This window comes from Carassius carassius, chromosome 49, assembly GCF_963082965.1.
Source record: "Carassius carassius chromosome 49, fCarCar2.1, whole genome shotgun sequence".
Lineage (NCBI taxonomy): Eukaryota > Metazoa > Chordata > Actinopteri > Cypriniformes > Cyprinidae > Carassius > Carassius carassius.
The window spans coordinates 1,435,347-1,458,344 of record NC_081803.1 but is presented as its reverse complement, the minus strand read 5'-3'; the positions used below and the strand labels follow the sequence as shown (position 1 = coordinate 1,458,344).

The 22,998-nt window shown below is 37.4% G+C and overlaps 1 protein-coding gene across 1 annotated transcript in view; it reads left to right on the top strand.

Moving 5' to 3' along the window:
- Positions 1-6,592: 6,592 nt before the first annotated feature.
- LOC132132428 (ciliary neurotrophic factor receptor subunit alpha-like) overlaps positions 6,593-22,998 on the top strand; it is a 40,148-nt gene continuing 23,742 nt past the window's right edge. Inside the window, exon 1 of the mRNA XM_059544796.1 lies at positions 6,593-6,705. The gene's annotated coding sequence lies outside the window, so the exon portion shown is untranslated. The remainder of the gene's footprint in view (positions 6,706-22,998) is intronic.

Here is a 22,998-nt window from a genome sequence, read left to right as displayed (position 1 = left end):
TCCCATTTGCATTATTGTAATATAATAGCTACATGTAAAAACAAAATAAGCAAATACAAAAATTGCAATAAATGAATGAATAAATAAGTCATATGCAGAACTATCCACACAGGGCTTCTTAATACTTGGCATATCCTCCTTTTTTTAAGGGCATCTGCACTTGAGAATATCATGGTGATCATTATTATACAGTATTATCCAAGACATTTTCAGATCTGAACCTCAATGTCACTAAAGTCACTATAATTTCATGGTTGGTCTAATTTTACGTAATCAATCTCTGATAAATGACTGCATTGTAAGAATGTTTTCAGGCATGGCTTGTTGTTCTTTATTAGCTGTGTGTTTTACTCACTTGTCCTCACTCATATAACTGCGTGCCACTCACTTGAAGCAGACACAGTTAAATTTTACTTTCCCAGTTACACTGTCTCCTATATCCAAACATGTCTAAGTTAGTACCTAATAAAATCTGCTTCATCACATTCTCTAGACAGAGACTGACACCTGCTGGACACACACTCGAGATGCCTTATCAAAAAATATTTATCTCCTAGAAAATGTATGGTATCAAGAAGAGTAGCTGTATCTGTCCTCAGCAGATAGTTCGAGCAAGAAAAATATTAATAAATTACAGTAAATTAAAATTAAGTTAAATAAATGAATAAATGAATAAATAAAATAAATAAATAAATAAAAATAAATATATATATATATATATAGTAAAATAAAATATAAAATAAAATAATAAAATTTTATTAAAACTGCAGTCCTGTTAACCTAATCCTGTAAACTTATTTTACATCGAATTTTTTTTATCTGATGTTTATGTAATTTGTATTATTAACAGAAAAAATATATATAACATTTTTTAATTTAATAAAATCAGATTACAGTTAGGTTTTATTATTATTATTTTATTTTATTTTATTTTTAATTATTTATTTATTTTATGGGTTACATGATTACATATTCACACAATGACAGAAAAAAAAGAATTTACTGCTTCTCCCTAATTTTCTGAAATCTTCTTCTTTTTTTCTGTTTTAAACGTTCCTCTCCTAAAATCCTGTTGTGTGTTATACCATTTAGCTTTAACTATATTCACAATATAGAATGGTAATGTAATTTTGGGTGAACTATCCCTTTAAAACAGACTAGAAACATAGAAAACAGTGCTGGATTTGTTGAACACTTCACCTACAATCCACTGTAAGAAATGGAACTTCAGGTTCGCTCCAATGTTAATCTAGTGTTTTATAAAGTAAGTCCAGAAGATGTCACCAAACAGCTGTTTAGACCTTTCACTTCCAGCACTGCCAAAGAAAACCCCTCAGATTCAGAAAATAGAAACTATTAAACCAACACCACAAGTCTTCTCTGTAAATGTAACTGAATTTGATTGGAAAGTATTTTGACTAGGCCAAAATGAATTAGTCTTGACTGCAGATTCTGATATTATTTTAAAGAAGCCTAACTGCTGTGTGTTGTGTTATTCTGTGCTATGATTTGTAATGTATGATCAGCCAACAGCTTTGTGATGTCTGGGTTTTCAGTTAAAGAACACAACATCGTTGAAGATTAATATATACTGGGTAACATATTTGTGGGGATGTTGATGTGGCGGGACATCTGCTGCATCTGGTTCTCTTGCTAAGATTACAGACTTCAAATGTAACTTCTGAAATGCAGTACAGGACAAGTTTAAGACAAAATAGCATCATCTACATTTTGAAGAAACCACTCCATATATATCTCTTAAAAAATCAACTGTGCGGCTGCTTCGAATGTCAAGACGAAACATGTTCCAGAGTGTTTAAAACAGGGGAATATTCATCCACTTCTCCTCCACTCCGTGGTTTCACAGATTAAAGGTTTTAGATGATTATTATCCACCAGCGGTTTCTGCCACTGTACTTTTGAAACGGGAAAACAAAAATATTTGCTTGAGGAGGAGGGACTTTCTTGGAATAAATTGAGACGTGAACACTTTAATAATAAGTGGTGTAACACCAGTTTATTTAGAAGAATGACACACTATGAGCTACTCATATAATTTTATCTTATTGTCTTATTGACTGTACTTTTGAAAATAATAAGGACACGCCCTAGTATTTTTTAACAATCAGTGTTTTGTGTGTTCATCGCGATTAAAGCTCTTCACTGAATTTGTTTTTGTTTTTTTTGCAAAAGCTTTTTTTTCTATAAGGATAGCCATTAGACTGTATAATGCATCCAGCAACGAACTCCAAATATCTTGTTCCTGTTACGTTAATGAACTTTCTGTTTCCTTATTTGGTCTTCTTCCTGTTCTTGTTTTGTTAATTGATTATTCCCCACCTGTCTCCAGTTCCCTCATTACCTCCTGTGTGTTTAAATACCCGGTCTGTTCAGTTCTTCCTCGTCCGTGATTGTAAATGCTGTTGTAATGCTGTTACTGTTAACCTGATGTAGTATTGTGAAGTTATGATGTTAATGTGTTGTATATAGTCTGTAATCTCCTTCGTTTTCCAGTAAACTCCTCATTTGATCCAGATCCTCCTCAAGCTCTTTATGCTTTCGTTAGCATACACCCTACTTGTAACAGAATCACGGACCAAAACAGTTTAGTTAGCGGCGTTTTTCTTTCTTTTTGGTTTTTGTTTTCTTCCCTCTCCCTGAATGGTGATTCCAGCAGTCCGTCTCCTATGCCTGGAGCAACTGGACCGTTCGCTGGAGGACCATGCCAGGGACTTTCTAGATCTGGCTTGCCTTACTCACTTCCCCGACCGTTCACTCTCCAACTTCTACTACACCGGCCTGAGCGAGTAATGTAAGGCACGCCTCCCAGCGAACGGTCCCCGAGAGGATTTCGTCGCTTTCGTGGAGTGGGTGCTGGAGAAAAATGGATCTTCATGGACCATCAGCACCGCCGAAGAGGAAATCTCCAGCCCCACTCCCGACCCAGAGACCAGCCAGCCGCCATCACGCTGCACTGAGCCAGAGCCCACCGCAGCCGCAGAGCCCTATCACCGACAGGGCGCAGGACCTCGAGAGCGCGACTGACCAGGTGTGTGAGCCGGCAACACCGTGCGTCGTGGGAGTTTTAGTGGAGATCGAGGGCGTGGAGGAAAGCCCTGCTCACTCTTCTGCGACTGAGGGTGAGCTGTTTTCGGTCTCGGGAAATGATATGGAGCAACTTATGGATCTTATAGGCTGGCCTATGGAGGTAATCCTTGAATTTGCTGTTTCTCCGCTGGTTCCACCCAGCCCTGAATTTGCTGTGTCCCCTGTGTTCCCTCCCAGCCTCCCTCTCCCACCTCCTTTGCTCCACTTCCGCTGGTTCTGTCCAGCCCTGATCCTCCTGTGTTTCCTCCCTCTCTCCTCCTCCTAGACCAGCCAGTTCCTCGACATCATCTCTGCTGGTGCCAGTCAGTCCCGCAGCTCACCCTCAGTCCACACCATCTGGGCGCGATGGTTCGCCACTGGACTGCCAGTCTCCAGCTCCGCCTTGGCGTGTGAAATCCCTGTCCCAGCCTCCGAGCCCTGGACTCCTCCTCGGTCCTTCGACCCAGCGGCTCCGCCTTGGCTCTTAGCTCCCTCGTCTCCACCGTGGCCTGGCATCCCACCTGCTCCACCGGGCTCCCTCGTCCCTCCAGCTCCATCTACAGCGATATCGTTGACTTGATTGCAAATAAATGCACAGACACTATTTAACTGAACAGAGATGACATAACTGAATCCAATGATGAACTGCCTTTAACTATCATTTTTGCATTATTGACACTGTTTTCCTAATGAATGTTGTTCAGTTGCTTTGACGCAATGTATTTTGTTTAAAGCGCTATATAAATAAAGGTGACATTGACATTGACATCTTGGTCAGTTGTCGACTCCATTCCTCTGGCTACACCTCGTCACTCCATCCCTCCGGCTCTGTCAGGCTACTCCTTCCCTCTGGTTCCACCATCATCCTCAGTCATTCCGGCTCTGCAGCGGTCTTCCAGGGCCCCGCCTCCGCCTTGGTCGCCTGAGCCTTCTGCTCCACCTAGGCCCTCCGGATCTTTGGCTTCACCCTGGCTCTGCGGCTGCGCTGCTCCATCTTGGGCTCCTCACCCACTAGTGCAGTCTCCGCCTGTCGGCCCCCTGGTGTCGTCGGCCCCTTCTCCACCATGGCTCCTCCCGCCGTCGACTCCACCATGGTTCTCCATCCTGGCTGGTCTCTGGAGGACCATCTGGCTCCGGGCTCCTCCCTCCATCCACTCCGCCCTGGTTCCTACCTCCTTGCTCCCACTTCGCCTGCCCCTTGCCTGCCCCACGCACGCCTCCAGAACCTCCACCCTCCCGCCGCTGGTATTCCTCTTGCAGTGCGAGGACGCAGCGTTCCGGGAGGGGGCGAACTGTTACGTTAATGAACTGTCTCGTTCCTTATTTGGTCTTCCTGTTCTTGTTTTGTTAATTGATTAGGAGGATGTCTCATTTTCTGAGGAATAGTTCACCTTTAAAGTTAAACTTTTCTGAATATGTATTCACCCTCAGGGTATCCAAGTTGTGAATGTGTTTGTTCATCAGATTTGGAGAAATGTAGCATTGCATCACTTGTACACCAGTGGATCCTCTGCAGTGAATGGGTGCCGTCAGAATGAGAGTCCAAACAGTTATTAAAAACATCACAATAATCCACCCCAGTCCATCAGTAAACATCTTGAGAAGCCAAAAGCTGTGTGTTTGTATAAAAAACAAATCCACCAGTAAGATGTTTTTAACTTTAAACTGACGGCACCCATTCACTGCAGAAGGATCCACTGGTGAGCAAATGCAACATTTCTCCAAAACTACAACAAACTCCGAAACAAACTCATCTACATCTCGGATGGCCCGAGGGCAAGGACATTCTCAGCAATAATTTTTGGGTAAACTATTACTTTAATATAAAACTTTTAAAAACTTAAAGGCCATTAGCATACCTGATGCTACAGAGTGTGACATCAGACAAACGCCAAATGCTGATATGATGAAACAGATCTGCACAGAGAATAAAGCAAATGACATTTAACAGGATATGACAACTCTTTATCACATCTGGGTGTTGCTGGCACAACAGCTTGTTAGATTAAATTAAGCACCGTCATCAAAACAGCATTATTGTTACTGCAGTGACATCTCTGAGAAATGCCTTAAGAATACAAGTTATGCCTTCGTCAAAAGTTTCACATTTTAGAAACCACACCTGAAATTGAAATGTCACTCAAACAAGAGCATAACGCTAGCAATGCCAAGGTCATGGGTTTGATTCCCAGGGAAAGAAAGAACTGATAAAAAAAGAAGTGTACCTTGAATGCAGCCTTGAAAGCGTCGGCCAAATATATTAATGTACAATAGAAAGTTTTGGAGAAGATGACAATGTAACATTTTTATCACAACAACAACGAGCTACAAAGCTTGTGGCATGTTTTTATTTTGAATTGAAAATAGCATAATCTGGACATGCTACAAAAACAGAGAAAGCACCAAAATGAAACCACGTGAATAACTGAATAACAAACAGCTTACAATAGCAAATCTGTGTAAACAACAGGCAATTTATGACAACTGCCAAACAATACACTAAAGTAATTATCCACATTCCTTCAACTTTGTGAATGGAGAAGCTTTATGTACAGACAGACTGACTGAACAAGTTCATACACACGACTCAGACAGGAAGCATGTTTTCTGACTCTCTGCAGCTTAAAAAAGGATATAAAAATACAAGAGTAATGACATAAAAACATTTAATCTAACTTTATTCAAGCTTAACTGAAGGTAACCTACTCGTAATATGAAACAAAATAAAATGAACTTTGCAAGGGGGGTGTGATAACATCATAATAAAATTTCTGCAATATTGTGAAAGTGCGTTGTGTAAAACAAATCCTGACCAGACGTTTTGACGGCTAAAAAAGGATACACACTGGATGACTTAACTTTATCTTGCTTTTATGATTGTCTCTTGTGAGAAATTATGCCAGCGAGATCTTGAGTACAAGCCAAGGCATGTGAGACAATATACAAACGTGTATCTAAAATGCTAAATTATGATCACACCTCATAGACCCAAACACATCCTTATGTTAATATATAAAAGAAACCCCACACTCATCATGTAGTGTTGCTTCCATGGTGGCAAATCACACTCACTCACTCACTCACTCACTCACTCACACACACACACACACACACACACACACACACACACACACACACACACACAGTAATTGCTCTTTTGACCCAAAAGCTTATACATTTTACAATTATAATATGTACAAATGTTGTCAAAAGCCAGAAATTACTACAAGAGCTATAAAAAAAATAATATAATTAATATAGGATCACAAAGTGTAAAAGAACCTGCCAGGTGTGTGGAAATAAGTTATATGTCTGTTATTTGTTTTGATTTGTGGTGACTACAGCAACGTTTTATTGGTGACATATAGCTATACTACTGCATACTCCAAAAACAGTGCGTAAAGAATGGTAAAATGCCACTGGGAACGCCCCAGGGTTGTTCTGTGACAGGAAATGCTGGCGCGAGCGCGTGAGGACTGACAGAGCTCTCCTCCAATGGGTGCCGCGGAGGGGAAGGCGCAGCTCGAGCCTCTGACTTTACTACGAAGGTGAAGCGCAGCCAAGGCAATGGAGAGGTACCGCGTCAAAATGCTCGTGTAATGTTTGAAGAAAAGTAAGGTAAGCCTTGACAAGAAACACTTGAAAAGTTGCACTTTGCGGAAAAAATGTCTATTGAATTTGAAATTGCATTATAGTGAAAGTGAGAGAAAAGTTTTGGCGACCCGAGGAGGATCATATAACTGCGCTCTGGGATCTGCGCTTGGAAATGTGCCCGCTGTAGAGAAGATTAACAGTTTCTCATGTTAAAAAACTACATGTTTTAAGTCTTCACATTTGAAAAACTGAAGAATCGTCGTGTAACGTCACTTGGTAGCTGTTAAATACGTGATGATGTTTAATGCACAGTAATAGGATTGTGGATTAGAGGAACGCATACAGTAATTTGTGTAGGCTACTACATTCAATATGTTTATCCTGCAGCTGTTAAAAACTAGGAAATTGACAGGAAAATAAATCTGTATTTTTAACATTTTTAAATATTAAGTCTTAAAAAGTTGTTTTTCTTGCATTATACTTTTAATCTATTTTTTAACATTTATGTTTATCTAAGTAATCATCTTGATCAATAATTTAACCAAATATGAAGAAGTTACTTCATTGACAATAGTATGCTGTGCACAGGGCAATGTTGTGCTCATTAACTGTCCCAGTGTCACATGACTAAATCCCTTCTGCACTGTAGAAGAGAGCATGGACTATTGTGAAACAGTTTCTGCTTTTTCACTCATATTAGCAGTCGTTACCTTTCAATTAAATGTAAAACGTGCGGTTATACATAACTATAAACGTACATAAAGGCTAATGCTACATTAAATTCATCCTGAGTTTTGAAATCAGACATTGCTTTACCATGGAATGATACTTTTTAATTATTTCAGCGGCTCCTCCTACTAGTGGGCAGTGTCAAGTGCCATATTACAAAATGTGCTTCACTATTTTATAATCAAAACTTTAGTAACACTTTACTTTTAGGACCATATTTGAGCTATTAATTAGTTGCTTATTAGCATTCATATTACTAGCATATTGGCTGTTTACTGGTACTTATAAAGCACATATAATGCCTAATTCTGCATGACTGTATTTTAGATCCCTTAATCCACCCCACACCTAAACTTAACAAATACCTTGCTAATTATTAATAAGCAGTAAATTGAGAGTTTGGGAAAACTCTTAGTTAATAGTGAATATTGTGTTCCCTATTCTAAAGTGTTCCCAAAAATGTTTTCTAAATCTTGACAAAACACATTGTTGAAAATGTCTACAATGGTCCATATTTGGTGTTTATTATGTGATAGAAATAATCACGTGAGAGAAATTTCAAAATATGTGACAGGAAAAGGCAAAAAAAAAAAAATTATGATCGAGTTTGGGTGGCTAATTTCACAGAAACCTATTTTTTTGTGATATCAACTTCAAATTTGGAACATAACTCAGACATATGGCCTTGATTAGTATTATTATTATTATTTATTTATTTTTAGCAATTTTAAATTCCAAAATATCCATGTATTATCATATCTATTGTACACTTAAAAATAGGTTTACATCCTTATATACAGTAAACTTAAACTTCTGTAATTCTTTTTCGCAATTATTATTATTATTATTTTTTTTTATACAACCATCCGAGTTCAGATTGCATTTTGTCTAATGGACATATTTTAAGATTTAAGAGTTTAAATGTTAAATGAGACAACATAAACAAGCAAGACAAATAACTTATGCAAAATGTATTACAAAAAGTTACTGATGTTAAATTTTTTGTCTTACGATTGTCCCGTTTCTCTTACGCTTCTTTAGGCAAGGAAAGGCAAGTTTATTTATATAGCACATTTCATACACAATGGTAATTCAAAGTTATTACATAAAAGAAAAGAAAATAATAATAATAAAAATAAAAATCACGACAATAAAACAAGGAATTTAAAAACGTTGAAAATGATTTAAAATTTGATTTAAAAGGTTTAAAATTAATTTTAAGAACAGAAAATGATTATACAAAAAATATAGTGCAATCAGGTCAGACATTGCACAGTGCTCATTTAATAAATGCACAGCTAAACAGATGAGTTTTGAGTCTGCATTTAAATTAGACTAATGTTTTAGCACATCTGATACTTTACTCCAGTGTGCTTTCATAAGCAGAGCAGCTTGTCAGTTTGAATAGAATTATTTGTACGTCTGTACATAAGGCAGAATAAGACAGACGGTGCTTCTAATCTTCTGGACAGGTCTTTGTTTTTAAATAGTTTGTGAACAGTCAGTGTCTCCAGTCATTTGTGCTGAATCGCTTTGCGTAGTGTAACCTTGGATCATCTGTACACTGGTTGCACAGTCCAAAATGTATAGATTACTCTTGGAAAAACTCATTAAATACAAACCACTCTTAATTTCCACATCTGGCCTTGCTTCATCCATGTATTAGGAACACCATCATCTCAAGAAGCTGAACCATACATGCAGAACATCTGCCTCAGGTACTGAATGTAGAAGCGGAATGCGAACGTGAGAAAAACAAAAGCCTCCAAATTGTAGGAAAGCAATAGTCCTGCAAAGTTAGTTTGGTGGAATGCGTGGTTCCAGTCCCTCTCACCTCTCTCTAACTGAATCCTCTCTGGTTTTTCGACCCGCCAAGTTCTGTTCCTCATTCAGCACAATCATTTCCAACGTATATTTCAGCACGCATTATGAGTGGCTGTAATCAATTTCAAATTAAACTTGAGTGCTCTTTGTTCTGTCGGGTGAAAAGGGCCTCAGCGAAGGGGACGTGGTCGACTATCTCGCTGGCACACTGACGGTGTTTTGGCTCTTGTGTGCTCCAAGACTTCGCTTGCTTGAGGCCTTATTAGGGATTTCATACATTGTGCCTAGGCTGCCTAAATGTTTTCATATGTATTTGCTCAAACTTAGGTTCCTTGTGAAAAAAAAATATATATATATATACACTAGATAGTTACCGGGTAACTAATTATGCAGCGTGAAGCTTTAGTTTTTCTCATTTTCCATTAAACTGTAATGTGAGGACAAGGTGAGTCATTGCAGAAGAGTTCAAGTTCGTTAGGGATTTGTTTGTCAGTTGAAAGTGTCAAGGCCTAATGAAGCCCTGCAGTTGGGAAATGCCGTAATTATACTGAAATAGAGCGCCCTTGTCCTGGTCTTTGATGTCCAGTTGGTGCAATGCAGGACACCGCACGTTGTGCAAAAAGTGCATTTATTCTTGTGTTTTGAATATCAAATTCACTTTTTTTGTTCTGTCAGAACACATTAAGTTTTTCTCTAATGAAATGATGCACATGCTCTGTCCTTGGAAACCACAGAATGACATCATACATTGGTTTTTGCATATGTGCTCTATGGTCACCTGAAAACATTTCCATCTGGCATTTCAATTGCATGATGTGTTCAGATTTTTCTATATGTAAAATATTAAATGTATCATTGTTTCCACGAGACTAATAAGTAGCACAACTGTTTTCTACATTGATCATAATCAAAAATGTTTCCTGTGCAGCAAATCAGAATATTAGAATGATTTCTGAAGATCATGTGACACTGAAGACTGGAGGAATGATGCTGAAAATACAGCTGCGCATCACAGGAATAAATTGCATTTTAAAATATATTCAAATAGAAGACAGTTATTTTAAATTGTAGTAATATTTCACAAATTTACAGTTTTGTTTTTCGTCTGTGCAAATTTGTATACATCACTGAGGGCAAGAGTCAACAACAATTTCTGTCCATTTTGCAAAAATGAAAGATGTTTTGAATGTGTATAGCGGGAGTGAACTTTAAAGATGATTTTAAAGCTGCCAAGGACTGAATGTCTCAAACTGCCCATCTTTAGTTATGGGGTTCATTCTCGCAAATCTTTCAGTCATTTTTGGATTCTTTTTTGGTTGAAAACAAAAGTCTTTAATTTAATAGTTGGGATTTTGTTAGGACAATCAACTCTGTAAAACATTTAGCGGTTAAAATATGCCCAACACGCTCCATTTAGTTTGTTGTCCACTAGCCGCACATTTTATAGTGTATTTCATCTTTCTCCATTTTATATAAAGCCTAAATGGTTTTTAACGAGACGCAGATCTTTTCCCCAAAATGGTATCTGGAGACACTCTGCTTACATAAAGTCATCTAATATGTTTAATTTTCGCATTTACCATGCAAAAGGCAATAAAACAGACAGAATCTTCTAAATATGCGCACATCTTTTTTGTCTTTCCAAAAGAGTGGAACTTAAATGTCTTGAAACTTTGTTTTATGCCCTGGAATAAAGCTTTAATCAGCCTGCAAGTAGAGTTTTGTAATAGCATGTTTTTGTTGTTTTTGTTGTAGTTGATGTAAAAACTAGACACATTGGACTTGGCAATGCAAAAAGTTTGCTAGCAGTCATTTTTTCTACTTAAAGTGGGAAGAAAAAAAATCAGTTCTATAATGATTAAAAATAAGGAGTTTCAAATGTTGTAATCTGTTTGAGGAAGTAAATGCTTGGTAGACATATGACTACTAGCAATAAGGATAGTCAAACAAAGTTCTGTTTGCAGAAGGTTTGATTGTGCGGCAGTGCTTGTGTCTGGATGCTGTGCATTCTTTCTCCCCCCCCTCTCATGCCGAAGACTGGCTCTCTATGAGCCAAGCATGTTGGAACAGTGGTAACAGAATATGTGTGCCGTTTCCCAGCAGGTGTGAGTCATAGGCACAAAGGAAGTACTTTATCTTCTGGAGCGCTACCCTCTGTTTGAGAACCATATACAAATACATATACCTGCAGGCAAAATCCGATACTCTAGCTGTCATGCTGTTTGATGCTTGGCAAACCTTTTACCGACGGATCATCTTCAGTTGTCCGTGAGACCTTTTCTTCATCACATGCAGCAGGTCAAACAGTATCAGCTCTGCAGGGAGTTGTGTCAATTTCCAACCGGTCTGAGACTGTCACTCGCTTGATGAACGACACCGGAGATCGTTCAACAAGCTATTCAGAGCACTTGACAGTTCACTTCTAGGGTTTATACTCCCATGACTCACTTGGTGCTGATTGGACATTGAAACCAGACACTAGACCCTGCGGATCCTGTCCCATATTCCTCAAGCAAGATACAGGACTCAAGAAACAGGCTGTTGGTCTGGGCTTAGTGTCGTCTGACATTTATTCGCTTTCGCTCGTTTGCTGAAATGACATGTTGGCCTTGTGGAGTTTTGCGCCGTTCATGATGTGGTAGCTTTTCGAAGTGAGCTTTGGCTCGTACGGCCTCCATAATTACATGCAGCGGGACTGTGGCGCCATTTGAAATGCCAGGCAAGCCAGGCTGCTGTTGAGCTGTCAATGTCGATGTGGTCCATCTGCGGAGAGATCTTCTAATTCCTTGAGCGTTTGCTTTCGAAGAGCTTTCACACGGTGCTGAGGTTGTTGGGTCAATGAACGTTTCCAAGTTTGCTTGTAATCATGACTCATGATTGCGGTATACGGAAACCTCTTGTTGGAGGTAAATGACTGGTGTTCTTCACGAGAATGCTTCAGTTCATGACTTCTATGATCTGCTACTGCTTCCAAGAGAAAGTTTGTGCCATAATAAGTTGTAATCAAGTCTTCAGGCCATGTTTGGAACTGCAGAACAAGGCAATCAATCAGCTGAGGACGCTTTTGTCCTCTTTGTTTAATCCTGTATTGAGTAAAATGAGGGTAAGTGTTCACGCACAGTCTACCTTCAAGCACAACTGGCTGAGGCTGCAATTCCCCCGGGAAGCCAGCCAGAAACTCAGTGAATAGCTGGCATCTGGTAGCCATCTTATTCTGGCCAGTGCCTGAGGAAATTCCAGGCTTGAGTGGCTATGATAGCTCTTGTGGAGAGCACTGCTCCGCAGCCTTATCCCAGTTTCACGCCAAATTGATGTCTGTTTTCAAAGCCAGGTCCAAAAACGCTCGTAATTTGCCTCTTTTGCGAAGACTTTTAGCTGTATCTGTCAAGCTGCACAAACGTTGACTGCGAGAAGTCCGCAAACAGATGCCGTTTTCTTTCTTTGACTTCTTAGATCATCAGCTTGCTTCATATAGAAGGATATCATGGAGGGTGGGGGTGGGCAACTCCAAATATGCATCGGCTCGCTTGTTTATCTGCTTTCTGTGCCATTACCCAGGCTACATTTACTGCTGCACTTCTTTAGAGACACTTGAGTCTTCCAGAAAGGTTGATGTATTTATGGATACTGACTGCATTATTATTATTATTATTACTAATCCTACAACCATAATTGTTTTGGATTCTATCTGGTCTACCCGGTTTGCCAGATTCTTTTTGCCTGAGCTAAACCTTAAAGGATTAGTTCACCAGAAGATTTGTATTTTTTTCATCAGTCACCATTCCAAACCTTATTAAATGGGTCATGAAATGCATTTTTAATAATGTTCTCTAAGGTCAACTTATGTCATTAGCTAGATTTTTACATCAAAAACATCATCATTTAGAAGTATCAAGTTATTTTCTATCCTGTTTTTGAGCCTCTCTTGAGAACGGTCTGATTTTATAGACAGGCTGCATTCAAAATAAAATAACAGATTTAAGCTGCTATAACGTACTCTGAAAACAATATGGGTCATTTGGGTTAAAAAACGTATAAATACTACTCAGTTTATATCAAACGGTCGTGGACAGACAATGTGGTAAATAGTGGTAAAAGCATGTTTACTCAAACTTATGTGTGCGATATTACTGTTGGATCCAATATAGTCAGAATCTGCGCTGCATCGTCTTTAACTTTCCATCTCTCTGAAAAGCTTGCGTCAAACTGTCTTCTTTAAAAACAAAAGTAAAGCAAATAAACAAACAGTGTTCCATTTAAAAGAACGGGCAGAGTATTCTTAAAAAATACATCCTTTGTGTTTCATGGAATAAATAAACTGCAAAAGGTTTGGAATTACGTGAAGGTAAGTAAATACGAACAGAATAATCTCCTTAAAGGAATAGTCATTGAAGTTTCCATTACTTTTTTTTTTACACAGGTTAATCCAATATGAACAGTCCACGTGAGTTTTGGTGTTTTGATGATCTCTCCTGCATATACAGTACAGTGAAATCCAAAAGGAGATTGACTGCCTGATTTGTAATAGTCAAAGTTACATCAGGTTTTTCTTCCAGATCCAGAAGAAGTTAGAGTCCTTGAGTTTTCGCCTTAGGCAGGCTGGCAGAGCACACAACATGATTTCAGGAGCCTGTCCTCCAACAAAAAACGACTATATAGGTAGTTTGTGCAAGCACCTTATTACGACCTATATTTACGTTTTAAAGTTAAGCGCCCTCTAGCGAGCGTAAAAATAATGACATTATCGCGTTGTGTCTGTCGTCATGAAATGACATATAACGTCATTACCAATCAAAATGCAAGTTTATTTAAATGCAATGTGTGGACTTTTTAAACCGATCTCAAAGTATTTCCTACATATTTTACTAGGTGGCTTATTCATTCGAATGACCACACCTAACCCCACCCCTAAACCTAACCCTCACAGAAATCATGCTAAATTATGATTTATTGAGCATATACATTTTCGTGCACGTCCGTTCCCTGGGATCGAACCCATGATAGCATGATTACATATCAAGGTATAACGCAATAATCTACCAACTGAGCTATACAAAACGCAAATCAGAGGGCAAATAAAAGAATACAAAAAATTAATATGAAAACGACCTTTTGACGATAGGGGCGCAATTGTAGTATACGCTCTGATGGGTCGTATTTCTGGGATTTGGACAAACGACCTATACGAGCGTATTGGTTGGAGGACAGGTTGGATTTCAGTGTTGTTCCTCTAGACACAGAAATTCCAGAGTGTCTTTATAAGACTGAAAACAACCAGCCCAACTAGACTTCATCTTGTATCTAGGGTTTACATCTGGACAAAGTCCATATCTTGAGACGAAAACCCTTTCTTAAAATGGGCAACGTTTCAGTAGACCCCTACTTGTTCTCCTAGATTAATGCTGTATATTCGGGCTCAGTTTCTGCAAGCCCTGCCAGTCTATTATCTGTAAACCACACCTTTATCTAAAGGGCCCTGTGTGGTCTGCGATCAGATTATGAAGAGAGAGCACAAGCCACGGTCCCCGGTCTATCCACATCCTGGACTGTTTAGCAAACTCTGCCCATCCAAACAACAGGGAAGATTACTTGCAGCTTTATTTTCCTTGAATCCCTTGAAACTCGTCTCTTGTTGCGAAGATGTGCTTGAACCGCTCTCTTTCTTTTTCTGGAGACCTGCAGTGTCCTTGCACCACAGGCAACTCTGGGAAAACACATGCAATCATCTCAGACTTTGACTCGGACACAAATAGGAAATCAAACCTTTTTTTTTTTTTTTTATTCTTTTCAAAACTTACCTAAATGGCTAGTAAGAAGAGTTTTGTCAAACTACGTTAGCAAGACATTGCAGAAATGTTTATTTTTATGCATTTCATTTATTTATATATTTTCTTTGGCTTCTTTGATCTTTTTTCAGTTACATGCCAAGAAGCTAAGCTTGGCCAACACAATGCACTGACAATATGTTTAGACATTGTTCAGCTATTCACAAGTGCCACTGCATTAAAGTCACGAGGAAGTAGTGTATTAATAATAATTTAATACGAAATGATTAATCTGCCAACTAATATAGTATTCTATTGTAGTCTAACTGTATGTTGTTTACTTTTGATGGTTGGATAGCGATGGGTCATTGGAAAATAAGGAAAAAATCTAGTCTAAAAAACACATGCCAAGTTCTTAGAAATGAAACCTTCATATAAGTTTCACATAAAAAAAGAAAGACAAAAAAAAATGTGGTGTAATTATAACGTATGAAGTAAAAACATATTTTTCTTTCACTTAAGAGAGTTTTTGGGCAGTTAGACCACATGTACAGCCTCAACTGACCTTCCCTTGACATTTAAAGGTCACATTATCTGATATTTTAAGAGACGTTCACATACAGCCATGAAGACTGTTGTGTGTATGTACACACATATATACACACAGTATATATATATTCTGTTCTGCATATTAGTTTCATGCATTTGTTGGTTGATTTTGGTAGACAAAGTTCTTTATATATTAGCATTGACTTATATTACACAAATACTGTCTTTTTATATGCAAATTCATAATAGTAAACTTTAAAGGCATTAAGAACAACTACATTTGTTTTCTGTTAATCTATTTTCAGTTTCCATCAAGCAGCTGATGCCAAAGTGAGATGCTGCCAGCTCAAGTGTTAAAGTTCAAACACATTTTATTTTCCTGTTCATTAACTTTTGTCCAGTGCACCATCAGCTCTGTCAACATAACGTCATAGGGTCATTCTTCTGTCCTACTGCCCTTTGCAAAGTGACAAATAGAGAAACGTTTCTCACACTGATTATTTATTTAGTCTAAAATGCTCATGGTGGAGTGCCTGTGCATGCATGTGGGATAGGAAACTACTGTCACAGAAGAATTCATCAAAACCAGGGCAAATATGCATCGCATTCCTCACGTGAGCGTTTCCATTTGTCAGGCTGTCTGCTTTCCATTCAAGCGTGTTGGATGAGTTGGAATGTGCCAAAGAGGGAACACTGTCTATTTTCAGCATTTTTCCTCGTAAAAAGACTGCATGCTACTTCATGAGTCATCTTTGCAAACTCTGCTCAGACATGCATGGCTCTGAATGGATCTTAATAATTAGTGCTGGAAAGAAAGACAAACAATCTTGTTTCCTGGATCTGTGTTCAGAAGATGCTGTGAAATGTTTGCATACCAAAAGTTCTTCAAGAAGGTATTATTCTTATTAAAGCAAGGAACAAGGCCACAGGATGTCTTTTATTCTACGCCTTTTATCAACAATGCCTATTCAATTCAATTTTCCATATACAAACATTGGTAATGGCTTATAAGCTTGTGAAGTTGATAGAGATACAATTGTTGGAGCTCAGCTGACACTGAAAACTATATTATATCAGAAAACGTCTTTTATAGGACTCTTATCACTTGTTATCACAGCACTTCAAGAGTTGGCCTCACTATTGGCAGGTAAATGAGCAAATGCTGAAGTTCAGGGGAAAAAACAAACAAACATAAAATGTTGGCGAGACTTGCACATTCCTTCGCACTTTCTCTGCTCTCTTTCCTACTTTGAGACAACTTGCGTCCCCCAAGTTCCCCTTACCTTCCTTAGCCTCTCATTTTCTCTTCTTCTCCATTGTCTTTCCCGCAAAACGATTAGTGACTGAAAACTAAAGGGCTTACCACTATATTATCACAGTTAGTGACACAAGATGACAACAAATGCAGTAATGTGAAAATCGACAGCATAAAATACCAGACAAGTCAAAATGGGATGGGTTTTTATTATATACAATTCAAAATGGAGTTTGTTTATGCTTGTTGAGCTACAACACAGCTTTTTTTAACTCCAGTGTTGCATAATGTGAAGCTGTTTTAACACTGATGCCAAACTATCATTTGTTTGTTAGCAACAGTCTTTTCCTTTGGTTTACATCCATTAATGACAATACTGATTATGTTGTTTACACTATCTAACACTAGACTCTATCTTAGGAACTTAATAAGGATCTAACGGTATGAACATCTCTTATCACGATTATACTGACCAAAATGATCACGGTTATCAGTATTATCGTGGTATTGTTAAAATGTGCTGGAGATGTTAAAAAAGTACAGACACATGAATCACTTCACCTAGTTTTATATTTAAAAATCAACAAACAACAAATAAAATCACTTTTTGTTTGCATAGTCACTAAAACAATATCATTAGCAATGATGTCCGGATTTTAAATCACAACTTGACTGACAACAGTTTAATAGCATGTTGAGATATCTAATGTAAATGTTCAAATAAAGCTTTGGAAAAGTTTAATAAAAAGGTGAACCACACATTTCAGCCTTTAAATAAAAAAGAAGTCAAAATGATAATTGCTTAGTAAATTATTATATGTATTTTAGCTGCTCCATAAATAATTCTAGATAACTTATCTGAATTGTTTAAATGTGTAGAATCCATATAAGCTTGTTTTTCATGCATCAACTGGTCAAAATTGACAGGATGGCATGCAAATTCGGTCCCTTCTTTGGCCAGACAGAAGCTGCTCAAAGACTAAATGTAAATATAAGTCTCTGTAAATCCACTCTCTGACAGCAGGTGGCGCTTATGGAAAAGCAGCACTGCGATTAAGAACACTTTCTTTAGGTATTACATCATGGAGCGAAGATAAAAACAAAATGCCTTCGAATCGTTTCTGAAGACAGTCAGAACTTTCAGAGGTACATTCGTATAATTAATTTATTCATGTTTTCATTTGTATAATTCCCTTAGCACTCTTTTAAAACCTCCCAGCTTTTCCGCCCTGTTTTGACTCAAAACGAAACTCCTCTGCATGCTGTGCGCAAGTGAGACTGTTACTGAAAACTGTAATTTATGCTGGACAGTATTTATTTATCGCGAGTTGTTCAAATTGTGGTAATCTAATACAGTTTTAATGATAATTCAAAGGTAAGGGAATTTTATCTTGATCTATCGTCAAACAGGTCATCGTTACATCCCTAAAACTGAGTAAACTGCTGTACCTTAGCAAACTATTGATACATTCAAAACGTGAACCTCATTTTCATTAATTATAATAAAGCTGATATAAAATGAAATATACGTATTAGATTAAAAAAAAAACTTACATGTCGACAACAAAACACAGAAAACGTTGTCTTATCAACTAAATTAAATAAGATGAGTTCAATTTGAAGTACTAAAAAAAACACAGAAAACGTTGTCTTATCAACTAAATTAAATAAGATGAGTTCAATTTGAAGTACTAAAAAAAATGAAACAAGAACAAGCTAAATAAAAAAAAAAAATATATATATATATATATATATATATATATATATATTTAAAAACACATAAAATTGCTCAACTAAGTTCAACTAAATGAAAATATACAAATAAAACTGGATTAAAAATATAAATAAATACTACAATAGGATATAAATAATACTTAACTAACACTCAAAAGCTAGTTTGCTGCCGCCTCAGCATTAGGTTTCAGAGTCAGAGAGTCGTAAATTTTAATTTCTTTTCAATCGCTCAAATATGCAAACACAACACCTGGTTGGCATATGTGCGTTTGTGTGTGTGTGTGTGTGTGTGTGTTTGTTCTGGCGCCGAATATCCATATATGAAAACTCGTGGTTGGACAAAATTCTCAGAAACCATCACATTTTCATAAATGGTAATTTTAGCAACATTTGGTACCAATTTGTAATACGGTCTTGTAATGCCATATAAACAAAATGTGAAACTTTGAATGATAGTCTTTCACTGTAGAAGTTTTGCTGCAGGATATTCATAGTATTCATTATTATTATATATGTATTGTAACTGCACTTAATGCAAAGACAATGGTTACATGCATGATTAATGTTGCATGTTATTAGTCAGCAGTCACTAGTTTTTAAATATTCATATATTGCTAATGTTATTGTAATCAAATAATAATAAAACACATAATAATAATAATAATAGCCTAAGGTTTACACACAACAGGAATTTGTATCAATTTCTCACAAATGTCCAGTAGTAAATGTTGTATTTCTTTATTTAAAGACTATTAAATAGCAATAGCACTGTCATACTGGCTGTATTGTTGGGAAACGCTGAAGGGGATTTATGGGTACGAAGGGGCTGTTTTTAAAATAGATTATCAGCTCTATGTTTATCTTCACCAGATGCACCATCGTTCTGTTGCGTTCGAGCCAGTCGTCCTGAACAACAACAGGCCACAGACTAAATAATATATAAGGGTATTGCTCTGATATATAATTTACCACTGGCTTGTGGTCAGCGTTTAGCTCTGGGTTTTTCACGCTGTGGGTTTGACATGGAGAAGGTGCATTTCTGTGGTTGAGGAAAAGTCGAAGCATTGGGTTTGGTGGGGGCTGATGAAGCTGGAATTATAACTCTGCTCTTTTGGCTCCGTCACAAAGAACCGCAGGTGCATCTGCTTTGTGAGAGGTTCGGAAGGCAAACACGTCTTACAGCAGGATCGAATAACATAAGTTAAAGATGAAATGCTGTGTTATAGTATTGTAATTGCAGTATTGTATTGGCATATAATATAATTTTTGTGTGTGTGTGTGTGTGTATTTAGCATTGAATTGAAATTAAGGCCTGATATTAAGTTGTTTTACTTAGTGTTGACCGTGTAAGGTCTACACACTGGCCCAACGACTGAATCCAATGATCTGGTTAAATATATCCTGCATACGACTTTTGGTGCTTCTGCAAAAATCATACTAATTAAATACAATTTTGGTTTCTAAATTTATTCTGACTCTATGTATAATTAAATCTGACTCCAATTATGAATGACTTTTAATTTTACTATGTTTTCGATATAACAGATGATAACAGATACAACATCATTTATTATTCTAAGAATCCCATACTTTCAGTTTTTTGTTCATTGGGGACTGTTATCATGTGCTATTTCCCGAAGATCTTCTCTTCAATACTAGTGAATTTTATTGTTTTATTAGGATAGGAACCTTGAATTCAGTTTTGTTAAAATCCATCCTTACAACAAAAAAAAAAATTGGCAAAACTGTACAGGTTTATACTGTTGTTTACCAATACCAACATTAAAAAAAATAAAAATAACATTAGTATTAACCAATATTTATCCCTGAAACAACCGCTTCACACTGTTCACACTGTCCAAACACAGTTTAAAAACACATACAGACTTTAAGTGGTTTTAAGGTCAGTGGCCTTTACCAGACCAGCAGAAAAACACATGACTCTAGGAAAAGCTTGATGATAACACGTAGAAGCTCTTTACTGAACGTGAAAGAAGCTGCACCTCGCTGCTGAATCTGACAGCTTCTTGAGAGTGGAGAACATAGAGGCCATCCGTATAACAAACTACGTCAAATAAAAGAATAACCACTGCTGCCCTCAGGATTGGACCTCGAAGACTTAAATGTACAGGATTTATCACATACTGTGTGATTAAAGTTGCAACTCGCGTTATGAGACTTTTACGAGATTATTAGCCTGTGTTTCAGATCAATAGTGAGCGAAAAACATTATGGATCGGTGCAGCCCTGCTATAAAGTAGCATAAAAAGTGACGGTAACAACTCCAGCCTGTGGTTTTGAGAAGCCAAACGCTTCAGACATTATCAGATGCAGTGAGGCACATTCCTATGTTCCCAATTACCGAGAGATTTCAGATAATAATGATGGCAAAACCAAATGGAAATAGAAATCCAGCATGCTCTCACTGCTCTGTAGATTGTAGACTTATTTTTCCTCTCTGAAAACTGATTTACTGTGGAGGATTGATAATTATAGGTGTCGTTTTGACTGAAATATGTGTCTCCTGGTTATTCTACACATAATCTTCTACAATCAGGCTACTCAGTTATGGGTTCCAGCTGCCAGGAATACTGACAAACTCCTGAGCATTTCTCTGAGCAGTGCCTCTATACGTGAAGAAACGCACATCTCTAGATGCTTAAGGAGTCTTTCATGCACCGTGTCTGATAACGATAATGATAAAGGACAAACCTAGGGCTTAACTACGTAAGGGTTAAATGTGTGTTAATTATTGAAACATCATCAATATTTTGGGAGTACTGTCACAGTCGTGGACTTCTTTTTTTTTTCATTTAGTTTCTGTAGCCTTTGATTAGTTCATTCAGTTCACCTGTGTTTGATTAGTTACCCTCCTCACCTGTCTGTTCCTCGTTATCTCACCCTACTTAAGTTCTCCTTTCAGTTCAGTTAGCTGTTAGTTATAAGTTGTGAATGCTTCTTGTTTTGTCCTGTGTTTTGCATGAATCTTCATCATCTTGTATTACTATTAAATGCTATTTGTATTACCTTTGTCTTTGTGCGCCTCTTTTTAAAAGAGTATGATAGTTTTGCAGTTTAAAAAATACAGTTATAGAAAGCTGTCCTTTTGCTTTGATTATGTGTAAATCACCACACATTGTGGTTTAGCACAGCACTTGTCCAACCTGACAGCAGTTGATGTGTCATTACGTGTGAGTCATTAAGACCGTGTTATTTCATTAACAAAATTATGTTCTGTCTGGGGCTAAATATGGGAAGGTGATGCTGTGAAGTAAAAAAATAAGCATTGAGGTCAACTTTGAGGAACAATGTGTACTGTAACTGTATTTTAATTCTTACACCAAATAGTGTTGCTTTAAATTTCAGCACCATTATTTTTTCACTGTAATGTTGTTGGTAGTAAGGAGTTATGACAATGATGTTTTAAATGTTTGTAAGATGGATAAATGTCACATTCAAGACAGAAAAATCCTTAAAGTTAAAGCCAACCGATCCTTCAATAAAAAGTTTGAAAAACTTCTAGCATTGTGATTTATTTAAAATTTAAGAAGAAGGAGAAGAAGAACTGGACTTGCAGTTCTATTATTTAATGTTCATAACTCTCACTTTCATTTTATCTTTTTCATTTGGCAATACTTTTCCACCATTAATGAACTCTCCTAGTCTTGTTGTGAGGTTTAGTGACTAAGGGTCTTGATTCGTGAAGATGTTTGCTGCATTTACTTTGCTTTTCATCAGGCTTTTCATAAAATGACAAATATCCGTTTCTCATAAAATGATGCCTGCTGGCCAGATTCCAGCCGCACATACAGTGGGTATACAAAAGAATCACCCCCTTAAATAATCACATTTTGTGGCTTAGATTTTTTTCTCATCCAGCTGTATTTACTCAGTGCATCTTATAACATCCAAGTGAAAGATATAACTCCAACATGTCAGAAAAGAGAGCCCAGACCCCACAGAAAATCTGTGGAATGACTTGGAAGACTGCAGTCCACAAACACTTACCAGCAAATTGAACTGTACTTGAGCAGTTCTGCAGAGAATAGTGGCAAATATTGCAAAGTCTAGATGTAGTAGAGACAGATGCATACTGTATACCAACATGTGATTCTTTTCTACACCTACTGTATTACAGATAAATCCTTTCAGTTACAGGATTTGTTTAAAATGTTTGCAGTTTGTTTTTTTAAGGCTCCCTGAGGCCATATTTCAGATCTTTTTCAGTTGACGTCATAACCCAGAATGTCCTCAACAGTTAATGAATGCGGATGGACTTGCAAAATAACTTCCCAGACTTCAGTGTATACAGAAATATCCGATGATCAAGCATGTATCCCCATGGTGTCTTGTTTGCCTATATCCAAATTAGAGCGGTGAATTATCATGTTGCTTCACAACCTGGCTGGTTGCTAAGCAGGTGGACCGTTAACACTGAATGATACTCATTAACTCTTAAAA